The sequence below is a fragment of the Drosophila subpulchrella genome, unplaced genomic scaffold (genome assembly GCF_014743375.2).
Source record: "Drosophila subpulchrella strain 33 F10 #4 breed RU33 unplaced genomic scaffold, RU_Dsub_v1.1 Primary Assembly Seq370, whole genome shotgun sequence".
NCBI classification, from domain to species: Eukaryota; Metazoa; Arthropoda; class Insecta; order Diptera; family Drosophilidae; genus Drosophila; species Drosophila subpulchrella.
The window spans coordinates 219,372-234,492 of NW_023665591.1; positions in this window are offsets into that span (position 1 = coordinate 219,372).

The window sequence follows — 15,121 nt, forward strand, 5'->3', positions numbered from 1 at the left end:
GCGACAGGTGTGTCAGTATCCTCCTTGTCCCGCGGCGTGACCTCAACACACTGTTGAACCCCGGTTACACGAGTATCCGGTACCCCTCCTCACACAGTCCATATCGCCCGTGGTCCGGCACCGTGATACCCACAATCACCCGTGTCGCGACGCGATCCGACTGCAATAAAACAGCGTCCCCGTGCCAGCGACGAGCGTCTATACCCCTTCTCGTCCCGCGGAGTGACCCGACCTTGCCCATCGACCTTAGGCAAGAACAACCGTCTTAACGACACACTGACTCGCCAATGCAGTCAGCACATTTTGCAGTGTCAGCCGAGCCAACTACGCAAGCTGCTGCCATAATCATAATTCCCTGACCTACTTTAGAATATAGCTTACTTCACTAATCATTACACTAAACTTCCGTGTTCCAAGTAGTATATAATAATGTATCAAATGAAGAATAAATCAGTTATCAACACACCTCATAACTCCGCGGTTCTACTTCCTACCTCTGGGAATAGGGCTCGTAGAACACTATCTCAACTAGCAGCTAACCACGTTAGCTCAACCTCATCGCAGTTCCCGCATCGCCTATGGTCCGGCATTACAGTAACCATCGTTACCATTGCCGCGTGTCTACTTTGGTTAGGCACAAACATTGGTGACCCCGACGTGATCCTTTACCAACAAAGGATCACACTTCAGCAACCCCCTTCCTGCCAAAAGCTGAACCTCTGACTAGTGAGAAGACCCGATAAGTTCACTACATCCACCCGCCTTGGAAACCTTAGCTCATCCAGCTTCACAGGATACGCTTCGTCATCCAGCGTCACAGGATCGTCAGCTTAATCCAGCTTCACAGGATACGCTTCTTCTTCCAGCGTCACAGGAACTCAGCTTAATCCAGCTTCACAGGATACGCTTCGTCATCCAGCGTCACAGGATCGTCAGCTTAATCCAGCTTCACAGGATACGCTTCTTCTTCCAGCGTCACAGGAACTCAGCTTCATCCAGCTTCACAGGACACGCTGCTTCTTCCAGCGTCACAGGAACTCAGCTTAATACAGCTTCACAGGACTCACAGCTTCATCCAGCTTCACAGGATACGCTTCTTCTTCCAGCGTCACAGGAACTCAGCTTTATCCAGCTTCAAAGGACTCATAGCTTCATCCAGCTTCATAGGATACGCTTCTTCTTCCAGCGTCACAGGAACTCAGCTTAATCCAGCTTCACAGGATACGCTTCGTCATCCAGAGTCACAGGATCGTTAGCTTTATCCAGCTTCACAGGATACGCTTCTTCTTCCAGCGTAACAGGAACTCAGCTTAATCCAGCATCACAGGACTCACAGCTTCACAGGATACGCTTATTCTTCCAGCGTCGCAGGAACGTCAGCTTCATCCAGCTTCACAGGATACTCAGCTTCATTCAGCTTCACAGGATACTCAGCTTCATACAGCTTCACAGGTTAATCAGTTTCATCCAGCTTCACAGGATACTCAGCTTCATCCAGCTTTACAGGACACACAGCTTTATCCGGCTTCACAGGATTCTTTGTTTAAAAGAAACACAACATGTCTACTTCATTCATATATTGATGGAGGTTGATGCACTACGAGCAGTACAAACAAGTGGCCCAACGACACCAAGCACGTGCTTGTTACGCGCGGGGCCCTTTTATCAATTTGGGCAAAAATGTTATTTCGCGAGGAAGATACAAAAAACAAATAGAGACGGGACACAAATGAAAATAAAAGAAGCAACTAAGAATGAAGCAAATGAGTTAAAATATTAGTTTTTAATACCGGGATAGAAGTTGAAGTGCAAATTAAATGGTAAAGGTTGTTATAATTATTACATCGTGGCAAATTTAGGGGATAATAATTTCGTGTTAGTCTAGCAGGGACATTGAAAGTTAGGCGGTTTACAAGTTCTACAGAATCAATATCACCTCTAATAAGATTTTGCATAAAAATAGTACCAAGCATTGTTCTACGATTTACAAGTGTAGGTAAATTAAGCAATAGTAATCTACTCTGATAGGAAGGTAGCTTTATGTTTTGATCCCAGTTCAAACTATGAAGGGCAAAGAGAAGAAATTTTTTTTGTACCGACTCAATACGGTCAATGTGCACTTGATATTGTGGACTCCAAACCGAAGAACAATATTCCAAAATAGGACGGACAAGGGAGGTAAATAATAATTTGGTTGTATAAGGGTCATTAAATTCTTTTGACCAACGCTTTATAAACCCAAGAACACTCATGGCCTTGTTGACAGTGAACATTTTGTGGCAGTCAAATTTAAGTTTTGGGTCCAGAAGAACGCCTAGGTCATTAACTGAATATATACGGTCGAGTGACGTATTTTGAAGAGAGTAACTAAAAAAGTAGGAGTAGCCCTATAAAAAGTCATAACGTTGCATTTAAGGCAGTTCAAATTTAAAAGGTTGTACTCACACCACTCACACACCAATTTGACCAAGCAGCCGAACTATAAGTAGTTTGGAAAAACTCGGCAAATAAATCAGTAATTTCAGAATCCGTCGATGCCTCCATTGAGTTAAAACGTACCGATGAAGGCAATGCCGACGACTTACCCTTGGCATTAACATAGTTATAAAACTGCTTCGGGTCATTTAAAAATTCGAATTTACATCGACTTAAATACATAGAATAGCAATGACTATTGAGAACATTAAAGTCCGATCGAGTCACCACATATTTCGAAAAATCCGATGGCTTACCCGATTTTTTATACTTTTTATAGGTGTTTGTTTTGAGGTTTTTAAGTCTTTAAAGCGCATTGGTAAACCAAGGAGGCCTGTTTAGCTTTGAAGGAAGCCTATCAGGAACGCATTCATCAAAAAAAGTATTTAACACAACAAGTATATAGAATAGTTCAATGGCACTTTCAATATCCATACAATTGTACAAGTCTGTCCAATTATATTGAGAAATCATATCGTTAAGTTTTTTATAGTCACATTTTCGAAAACATCTCATTTTAGTTTGAGGAACTAAAGGAGAGAGGGTATCAACGCATGGGAGGCAGATTGTCAATTCCATTGTTGGATGATATCGGTCTTCAGGTACAACAAGAGCGTCAATTTTAGATACCGTGACTTCAGACGGGTCTGAAACAAACACAAGATCTAGTTGTCTATTTAATGAATTCCGTATAAAGCTTACTTGCTGTAACGATAATTCTAAAAGGCCATCTACAAAATCATGGACGGATAAGGGTATAGCGACAAGTGAGTCAGTAGGAGGAGACCAAGAAATATCAGGGAGACTAAAGTCACCCAAGACAATCAAAAGGTCTCTGTTAGAAAAAAGGGATAGAATAGATTTTATCGCAGACAGATGGTGCTCATAAATTAATAGATCAGAGCCAGGTGGAATATAGGAACATGTAACAAAAATAGATAAGGATTGCAAGAAAACTTTCACACTAACAAATTCAATTTCGTTAGGGGTATCATAGTGAATTTTTTCGGATGTTAGGCTAGTGGTAACGGCAATCAGCACACCGCCTCCCCTACGTGAGGATCGATCGGTTCTATAGGCATAAAAGTTATTTGACAGAACTTCAGAGTCAGATATCTCTGGTTTCAGCCAAGTTTCCGTAAAAGCCAAAATATCTGTTCCCTAACATTTTGATAAGCCAAAAATAAACTCTTTATTTTTTTGGCGCAGTGGAAGGGGTGTTATTTGCTCTCGGTTTATTGGGAACAAATTCTTATACTACTTAATCATCATTAAGCCAAAAGCTTTCAGAAAGTAGTACCTTAAACACATCAGGCGAACCAAATATTTTAAAAGAGGATATACTACGAGCGTATGAAAATTGAAATTGTTCAACTGAAATATTCTCGGATGGGAATTTTTCACGTATAAATTCCAAAACATCCTCAGATGTGGTACCTGGGGTGAATCTAGAAACAAATAATTGCTTCCAAAGTGGAACAACTGACAGTTTCTTACGTTCCCCAGCAGCAGATTGAACCAAACTAAGCTGAGAGCCAGAAGCGGTACCTTCTGTACCTATAGGTACGGTCGGCACCGTAGCCGGCACTGAAAATTTTTTTACCACCAGGCTTCGAGAAACAGTGACTCCACCTGAATGAGCTGTTTCCCTAGGCGCAGTTGGTTCACTTACTCCAGTGTCGACAGAAACTGCTGCAGCTACCAAGTTCGGATTGGGGAGGATACCGTGACCGTATTAACTGCCGCTAAGCTGGCTTTTTTGCGTTTAGGCGACTCAGTTAGTAATTTTGTATTATTAAATTGGGCACAAACGGAATTGAACCCCTCATTAAGCTGTTTAAAAGCACCTGAGAGATTCAAAAGGCTGTCTCGAGTCGGCTTCATAAAGCCGATCATCTCAACTGCCATTTCCTTGCAGGATCCACATGACCACATGAAACCAGAATTAAGATCAATGAAGTCTTTGACTCTGCCAGTAACTCCTGCGCATTTAACGTGCATCATCGATTCGCAGAGCCAGCAGAAAATAAAAGGGTCTTTAGTTAAAGACGAAAGAGTACAAATTTTCTCACAGCAGACAAGAGCCATTTAAAGGAGATGAAATAAAATAAAATAAAATATGAAAAATACCTCAAGTAATTTTGGCACTGGGATCAAATTCCAAAACCACAAAGGCACAAAACACGAAAAAAATAAGAGCGCAAGATCGCGTGTTAATTTTAATGTAAGAGAGCACGAGAGAATAAATCTTCTATCGAGTGAACGTTGCTTGTGGGACACTGACAACTTTACGCACGAACAGTTATAATGTAAAGAAAGCCAGAGAGAGAGAGTACTTAAGAGAGCACACCAAAAGTCTACCAGAAATTCGGCAGTTTACGAGAGAGTTTAAATTACAGTTGTAATATAGAGCGGGACAGAGAGTGGGAATAAAAGAGTTTAAGCAAGATTAGTGAGTGTAAAATTTCACTAACAACGCTAGGAGTTTAAACAAAATCTAATAGAAATGTTAAAATAACTATAACCACATACCCGTTTACTGGGGGATCTAGTCAAGAACACTAACACAGACTATTAGGCAAAGCTTTATTAAAAAACAAACACAAGACACTCGCAAAAAATCACTGAATAAAACAGAAACTCAGAGCACAAAAGTAAACACATCTGTTCACAAGCGACGCTAAATCTATTATCGAGGAAACAAGTCATACAAGAATTGATTTACACAATCGATTACTAGACACCCAAACCGAGCTGCAAGGGAAAATCCAACAGCTCATTAAGAATTATGGCAAGGATTCTGTCGACCGACGCCACCGAGACGGCTATTTTTGCGCTAAGCTAACTCAGTTAAACGATCTCTGGCAGCAGTTTTGCGACCTAGATGAAGAAAGCAAGCGGCAAAGTGAGATTTCACTCGATGAAGAAGTGATTCATTCACGAACGTAGAATTGATGGATCATAAAATAAAAGAGCCTGAAGATATATGTAGCCAATCAAAAACTAGCGACACTGACTCGTCCGATCGAGAATCAACCGATACATATAATGGTTCATTGCAGCTGACTGAACTTTATACTGCAAGAGAAAAACCAATTAATATAGAACCGACTTCTCATCAATTTAAATCCAACAAGAAGTCTGACTTTCGTTCAACAATTCTAAACTTAACCAAGAAATATATTAGTTTTGTTGCAGAAGGTTCACATACCATAGACGTGCCAAATGATCAAGTTCTACGAGGGCACAATTTCAGTCCCCACAGTAATGTAAATTTTATCGCAAAGGGGAGTGTTAAGCAGCATCAAAAAGATGTGAAGGACCTGAATCACAAACAGGAACCGCCGCAGTTGAAGGAAGGATCCCCTTCGGTCAATGATTTGTTAGGTACTTTCTATACAATGTGGCCAAGGGCTGATGGACATCACGCCTTAATTAAGGGTACCCCTCAATGGGGGGGGGGGGGGGGGGAGAATGTTCGTACCCAAAGGTACTCAACATAACCACACCCAACAAATCAAGCAGTAGCCAAGTTGGGAACAGTACCAGGCGCTCAGTAGCGTTCACTGCATGAGAATTGCTTATCAGCATATTATCTGTCTCACTAACTCACCGTCTCACCGACTCAGCACATTTTGCAGTGTCAGCCGAGCCAACTACGCAAGCTGCTGCCATAATCATAGTTCCCTGACCTACTTTAGAATATAGCTTACTTCACTAATCATTACACTAAACTTCCGTGTTCCAAGTAGTATATAATAATGTATCAAATGAAAAATAAATCAGTTATCAACACACCTCATAACTCCGCGGTTCTACTTCCTACCTCTGGGAATAGGGCTCGTAATACACTATCTGAACTAGCAGCTAACCACGTTAGCTCAACCTCATCGCAGTTCCCGCATCGCCTGTGGTCCGGCATTACAGTAACCATCGTTACCATTGCCGCGACGCGATCGTCCTGCAAGTGTCTACTTTGGTTAGGCACAAACAGGCTCTTATGTGTAGGCTTATCAGTCTTTCACAGCTCTTTAGCAGGAATGATGTTAGGCTTATTGGCCTGAAATCCTTTGCAGTGGTGTGGGTGGCCTCCTGTGCCTTGGGAATGAAAACCAGTTGCGTTTCCCACCATGCGGTTGGTAGTTCTTCACTGACAGAATAGTGTGGAAGAGTTTTCTCAGGCAGCTTTTAGCTAGCTGCCCTGCTTGCTGGATATGTGCCGGTGTTACCCCGTCCGGTCCCGGCGTCTGTATGGTTTGAAAATCTGAATAGACCATTTAATGTTGCGGTCTGATAAGGGGAGATCTAATTTGATCCCTTCTCCGACATTTCCTTTTGGAGGATGACCTGTTTGTTGCCTCCTTGGAAAGTAAGCGACTGTACTGGAGTCTGACCGTGATCCATTTGCCTTCTGAAGATAGCCCAAGGGCGCGGCTGTCTTAGAGAGTATTTTCCTGAGGCTTGCGGCAGTTACAGAACTTCTTTATACCTGTGCCAGTCGGCCCGTCTGGGGTTTGCTAAGCTGGCCGGCAAGGGCGAATCAAGGGACAATATTGTTTCTACGAATCTATGATCTGAAAAAGAGTGGTCGTCGGAGACTGCCCAGTTTTTGACTGAGCCTACTAGTGGTTCTGATACCAAAATTAGGCCTATGATCGTTTGGCAGGTTTTGGTTATAAAGGTAGGGACATTGCCCCTATTGCATAAGAATAAGTTCTAATTTAGAATAAAATCAAATAAAGACTCACCTTTATCGATATTGTTTGGGTAACCCCACTGATTGTGATGGGCGTTGGCGTCACAGCTTTTCGCATTCCTTGCCAGTCCTCCGACCAGCGCATCTGGGGGGCTTTCCTTTTCAAAGGTCAAGTAGGCCGATTTGCAGCTCCAGGCTTACTGCGGTGTTATCTCCGTTGCTGTAATTGCGAAGCAGAATTATAATAAAATGCCCTTTGGCTAAAATGCAGGTTCAAATTTTACCTTCTTTGGGGTCAGGCAAAAGTTTGTATTTTTTTGTTCCTAGTCCAGAAACCTTGCCTCCTTCTACCCACGGTTCCTGTACTAGGACCAAGTCGACTCCGCCTTCGGCCAGGCGAAGCAATAGTGCAGCAGACGCTGCCTTACTGTGGTGTTTGCAGAAGTCTTATTGACGTCTGTAGCTGCAACATCTACTACAGTGACGTCGGCCTCCTCCGTATCGCTCAGGTCCACGTCCTCGATTTCCGGTCCAAGCGTTCGCATTTCTCTGCTCAACGAAGAATCGGTAGAGTTGCCGTCCTCCGGCCCACCAGGTGTCTCCAACTCCTCAGCAAGCACCTGCTCGCCTGGGTTGCCGGCAGAGCTTCCAGCGGCATTAGAGTTGCCCTTATAGATCTTAAGCTGAATCTCACTAATGCCGAAGTTCACCACTCCACGAGCAGCCACGAGTGGAGCAACCGACTCCTTGTTTAGGACCATAATCGCATGGTTTACATCCCTGTCATGCTTCTCCACCTTGACGACTTTCAAGTCGTGGGGAGCTGCGGGTTGCATTACTGCAGCATGTAAAGTATGTCCTCTGGCGCCTTTATCGCAGCTGGGAGCCAAATCCGAGCTCGGGGCCCGTCCAGTGCAACAATGTTCGCCCCTTCGTAGACCTCGACGAGCTAGCTTGTCGCCAGTTTATATAGGTCGGCCGACCGCTGACTACCCTTTTTGACGCTGCCCTGGTACCAGCCCGCGTGCATGCAGCAGGGCGATGAACCTGGCTTTTCTCGTATCATGCGGAGGCATATGAGGGAAAGCTGGGATTCCACTGCCTTCCACTTATTCCTGGGAATCCTGCCCCCCCGGATTGCCCCTGTCATTGAGGCATTGGCGGTCGGCTTTCTGCCACCCAACATCCCCAGTTTGGGATGCGGCTCTTTCTGGACCGTTCTGGTGCGGATGTAGGCTTTTTAAGAGTTCCCTTCTCTGTTTTTATACCCTTGCAGAAAGTATATTAATTTCAGTCAGAAGTTTGCAACGCAGTGAAGGAGACGTTTCCGACCCCATAAAGTATATATATTCTTGATCAGCATGACTAGTCGAGTCGATCTAGCCATATCCGTCGGTCCGTCTCTCCGTCTGTCTGTCTGTCCGTCTGTCCGTCCGTTTCTACGCAAACTAGTCTCTCAGTTTTAAAGCCATCGGGCTAAAACTTTCCCAAAAGTCTTATATCTTTTGCAGGTAGTATATAAGTCGGAACCAGCCGGATCGGACAACTATAGCTTACAGCTCCCATTGGAATAATCGAAAAAAAAAAATTTAAAAAATTATAAATTAATAATTAATTAAATTATATTATAATTTTGAATTAAATTTTATCGAAATCGGACGACTATATCATATAGCTGCCATAGGAACGATCGGAAAATTGGTGGAAAAATAATATGAAACAAAATATAGCTTCGGTGTTTTTAAACATATAACCTCCAACGCTTGGAAATAATTAGTTTTGAATTTAATTTAATCGAAATCGGACGACTATATCATATAGCTGCCATAGGAACGATCGGAAAATTGGTGGAAAAATAATATGAAACAAATTATAGCTTCGGTGTTTTTAAACATATAACCTCCAACGATTGGAAATAACATTTTTTAATTAGTTCTGAATTTCGAATTTAATTTCATCAAAATCGGACGACTATATCATATAGCTGCCATAGGAACGATCGGAAAATTGGTAGGAAAATAATACGATACAAATTATAGCTTCGGTGTTTTTTGACATATTATCTTATACTTATAAAAATGATATTCCCATTTTTTGTGTTATTAAATTTAATAATTATAGCTGCAAGGGTATATAAGCTTGCCGAAGCTAACTTTCTTTATTGTTTGACATAATATCTTATAATATTGGGAATACAATTTTTTGTATTTTTAAATTTAATAAATATTGCTGCAAGGGTATACAAACTTCGGCTTGCCGAAGTTAACTTCCTTTCTTGTTTGTTTTATGTTTGTTTGGTTGTCCATAATTGTTCCCACAAATTGCGAAGAAGGTGAAAGGTCCGCCCGGGCAAAGGTCCGCGATGCCCGGGTAAGGCGATAGGTAAAACAGGGGGTCGCACACCGTTCGAGACAGGGCTAGTTTTTAATCCGGGCCTTTAGCCAGGCTGACTCTTGGCACGGTCCAAATTACATCGTAGTCCGGCCCGGAGTGAGAGGTTGTTTTGGGAGAGGAGGTGGGTAGGTGATGTGTTGGGTATTATGGGTTTGTGTAGAGCAACTATTTAGATGCGGCTGAACAATTCGCCTCGTCGGTATTGCGTCGTTGCAAAATACGCGCTGGAGTTTCCGTCCACGATTCCGTGTTTGACTTCTCCCACCAGCTTATTCACAGTTGGCCTCGAGAGAGGTCTTCCGCTATGCGCAACCTGCGACCCGCTGGGTTGCCCCAGCTAGACGGCTTTGGAACCTTCTCACAAGTTCCTCAGTCCGGGTATGGGTCCTCATATAAATATAGAAAATAAACAAGGAAGAACGCTATAGTCGAGTACCTCGACTATCAGATACCCGTTACTCAGCTAAAGGGACCAAAGGAAAATGGAGATATGCAAGCAGCAAAGCGAGATTGAAATGCGCCACCTACCGGCGGTAGACAGATTTAAGCGTTGTGGGCGTTAGAGTGGGCGTGGCAAAGATTTTTTTGGATCAATCGATAGGTATTGACAAGACCAGCATGAAAATTGTGGGCGCCACAGGCTTGGGCGGTTTGTGGGCGTTAGAGTGGGCGGGGCATATTCGCGTAACAAACTTGCGCTGCGTTCAAGGCTACGGAATCTAAGTCTGAAATCCCATTTCTCTATCTTTGATATTTTCCGAGATTTCCGCATTCATATTTACGATTTTTTGAAGTTTTTGGGCGGTTTGTGGGCTTTAAAGTGGGCGTGGCAATTTTTTTTTTTTGGGTCAATCGATAGCTATTGATGAGAACATTACATTTCAGTTAAAATTTTTATTCTGGCATCAAAACTGTAGGAGCCGCAGTTTTGGGCGGTTTGTGGGCGTTAAAGTGGGCGTGGCACTCTGCTGAAATAAACTTGCGCTGCGTAAGAAGCTCAGGAATCTGCACGCCAAATCTCAATAGCCTAGCTCTTATAATTTCCGAGATCTCAGCGTTCATCCGGACGGACAGACAGACGGACAGACGGACATGGCTAGATCGACTCGGCTTGTGATCCTGATCAAGAATATATATACTTTATGGGATCGGAAACGCTTCCTTCTGCCTGTTACATACTTTCCGACGAATCTAGTATACCCTTTTACTCTACGAGTAACGGGTATAATTATGTAGGCGACAGGTGTGAGGGAAAGCCGTAAAACTATTTTTAAACATTTGTTTTTAATTTAACACAGGATTAAACGAATCTTGGACGTTGATGCACTATGGGCAGTACAAACAAGTGGCCCTACGACACCAAGCAATGCTTGTTACGCGCGGAGCCCTTCACCAAGGGCAAGTAAACAAAATCGCGGACAAAGAAAAAGCTAAAAAAAAATTAGACAATTAAAAATACTGGTCAAAGCACGAATAGACAAGATACATAAAGTAAAACTAATTAGTTATTAGGTAGGATAGTATTATTGATTTAATGATAGGAAGTGAGTCGGTAGTAGATATTAGGTGATATAGTCTATTATAATAATTGCAAAGTACTCTAAAGGTTCATGCATTGCATAATTAGAGATACAGTGATTTAATACTAAAGGAATATAGTTTCTAGTGAATCTATTTGGCACGTTAAAATGCAGGCGACCCAGTTACTGAGGACTCTCCACATCAACATGAATAAGATTTCTAACAAGAAAGAAAGTTAGCTTCGGCAAGCCGAAGCTTATATACCCTTGCAGCTATAATTATTAAATTTTAAAACACAAAAAATGATATTCCCAATAGTATAAGATAATATGTCAAAAAACACCGAAGCTATAATTTGTTTCATATTATTTTCCTACCAATTTTCCGATCGTTCCTATGGCAGCTATATGATATAGTCGTCCGATTTTGATAAAATTAAATTCGAAATTCAGAACTAATTAAAAAATGTTACTTCCAAGCGTAGGAGGTTATATGTTAAAAAACACCGAAGCTATAATATGTATCATATTATTTTCCTACCAATTTTCCGATTGTTCCTATGGCAGCTATATGATATAGTCTTCCGATCTTGATAAAATTAAATTCAAAACTCAGAACTAATTAAAAAATTTTATTTCCAAGCGTTGGAGCTTATATGTTGAAAAACACCGAAGCTATAATATGTTTCATATTATTTTTCCACCAATTTTCCGATCGTTCCTATGGCAGCTATATGATATAGTCGTCCGATTTCGATAAAATTTAATTCAAAACTAATTAAAAAATGTCATTTCCAACCTTTGGAGGTTATATGCCAAAAAACACCAAAGATATAATTAAAAAAAATTTTTTTTTCCGATTAATCCTATGGGAGCTATAAGATATAGTTGTCCGATCCGGCTGGTTCCGACTTATATACTACATGCAAAAGATATAAGACTCTTGGGAAAGTTTTAGCCCGATAGCTTTAAAACTGAGAGACGGACAGACGGACATGGCTAGATCGACTCGTCTAGTCATGCTGATCAAGAATATATATACTTTATGGGGTCGGAAACGTCCCCTTCACTGCGTTGCAAACTTCTCACTGAAATCAATATACCCTCTGCAAGGGTATAATAAACGTAATACCAAACATAGTTCTATGGTTAGCTTATGATGGTAAGTTAATTAGAAGTAGTCTACTAGAATACGATGCTAGTATTAGGCTTATATCCTCGTTAAGTCTCCGTAAGGCAAATATTAAGAAGTTTTTTTGCACAGACTCAATCCGGTCTATATGCACCCCATATTGGGGACTCCAAACAGGAGCGCAGTACTCAAGAATTGGACGGACAAGTTAAATGAACAAGGTCTTTGTGACAGAGGGATCATCGAATTCCTTCGACCACCTTTTGATAAATGCAAGCACGCCCCTGGCGTGTTTATGATCCATATAGACTCCTAGGTCGTCAGCATGCGTTATCCTATCTAACACACAACCAATTAAAGTATAAGTTGAATAGTGAGGGCTGACAAGAAAAAAAGTCATTAGTTTACACTTATCCATGCACCATGTTTGAAATGCATTGAGATCAGATTGTAAAGAAAAATTTGTGCGGGGTCATTATATTGCAGGCACAACTAAACGTCATCTGCGTACATAAGAACTCGTGACTTCGTGAAGACTAATGGAAGGTCATTTATAAATAATGTAAGCATGTGCGGGCCAAGATGACTTCCTACAACTGTGTTGTAAATGGGTCGTAATAATGTTCTCAAAGAGCTTCGGTATAGCTGATAGCTTTGAAATACCTCTGTAGTTACATGCGTTCAATTTACTCCCTTTTCTATGAAGCGGGATAACAAACGACTCCTTCCATCTGTGAGCGAAATCGGACGTTTCTAAAGACAAGATAAAAAGTTTGTGCAATGGTCTACACAAAGTCTCAGCGCAATACCTAACCACACATCCAGGGACTCCATCAGGACCCGGAGAGTAGACTGGTTTGACCCTTTGCAATTCTAAAAGAAGTGAGCTTTCACTTAAAACAGGACAAAAAATAATGTTTGATTTATGCATGTCATATGGGTGAGACTGATCTTTAAGACTTGATTTTAAATAGGTGGTTTGAAAAAACTGTGCAAAAAGATCGGCTATGGCCTGATCAGTGTTTGCGGACGAATTTTCAAATTTAAGTGATGATGGGTAACTTGAAGATTTACGCTTTGTGTTAACAAAACTATAAAACTGTTTTGGATCCAGTGTAAACGGGGTCTTGCAACGAGCTAAATAGCTTTTATAACACTGGGCGTTAAGCACGGTAAAATCAGACCGAGCACTTAAGTATCGGGAAAAGGCAGCGTGTGAACCGGAAGCTCTAACCTTTTCGTAGAGTTTAGACTTTACATTTTTAGGTCGTGCCAGCTCTTTGTTAAGCCACGGAGATTGGTTTGAAATTTTAGGTTAATACGTAGGAGCCCATGTATCAAAAACTGCGTTTAATACATTATAAAAATATATTAACAGCTTCAGTTATATTTGTACATAAGTACAGATTAGACCAATCCGAGAAAGCTATAAGGCTTTTAATGAGTGCAAAGTTTGCTCTACTAAAGCAGGGGATGAGTTTAGCTGACTTTTCAGATAGTTCATGCACTTTTGTACCCGTGTCAATGTACACCTCTAACGTTGGGTGATATGGGTCTTCAGGTAAAGTAATTGAAGAGGTTGTAGCTATGCAAACACAATCTGGACTGGATACAAAGCATAGATCGAGTAATCGTCCTAATAAATTTAAAACGTGATTTACTTGAGACAATGAAATATCAAGCAAGCCGTCAATAAAATCATGCTGCGTTGAAGGTAACAATATATTTGATGTTTCGACGGTGGACCATGTCGTCTTAGGTATATTAAAGTCACCTAAAACTATTAACTGATTTTTATCTGATAGTTTATTTCAAATATCCATATCCGCTATCCAGCGGACAGATGAGTCGCATATATTGGTAATTCAGATGACGGCGCAATATATGAACATGTTATGTATATAGAAATACCCGGAAGGGATAGTTAGGTTAGGTTAGGTTAGAGCGGCTGCCAAATCATTGACACACTTAGTCCTTAAAAGGTCCATTGTGGTACCGCGTGGATCTGTATCCCCTTTCTTAAAAATCTGCTGCCTTTATTGCAGCTGGCTTAGCATAATTCCCATCCGGTTGCTTTAATGAATTTTATTATTCGTTTTAGGCTTATGTTCGCCAGTTCAGATAGACTGCTCATGAAGGGATTCCCTAAGTGGTACAGTCTAGATCTGCTCAGGGCCGGGCAGGAACAGAACAGGTGTTCCACCGTTTCCTCTTCCTCCTCGTCCCTGCAGCTTCTGCAGAAATCATTTCGGGGCGCGCCCAATCTGCTTGCGTGTGTGCCAACCAACCAGTGGCCTGTTAACACTTGTATTACCATTCCGCACTCGGTACGGTTTAGTCTTAATAGTTCCGAAGTTCTCTTCGCGTCAATGATTGGCCATGTCTGGCGAGAGATGCGACAGTGCTTAACATGTGTCCATGCTAGGCTCGCAAGTTTCTTATATTGGTCTTTAATGTTAAGCTTGCAGGTGGCCATCGGCATACCAATGTTCTCCTTGCCCGGAAGGAGAGGAACGGTAGTGCCATGCCTGGCCAGCTCATCTGCAATACAATTGCCTGTAATGTTCCGGTGACCCTGGACCCATATCAGGTAAATTTTAAACTGCAGAGCCATCTCGTGCAGAGATTTGCGGCAGTTTGATATGGTGTGGGAGTTTGTATTGGTCGAGATAATCGACCTGATAGCCGCCTGACTATCACTATAGATGTTAATCAGTTTATTCTGACAGTTTGCATCGTTCAGAAGCATCAAAGCTTCAATTATGGCAAATACTTCCGCCTGGAAGACGCTACAGTGATCCGGAAGTCTGAAGGATTTCCTGATATTAAGTTGTTCGGAGTATATACCTCCTCCGACTTGATTATTTAATTTTGAGCCGTCAGTGTAGAAATTGACTGCCTCTG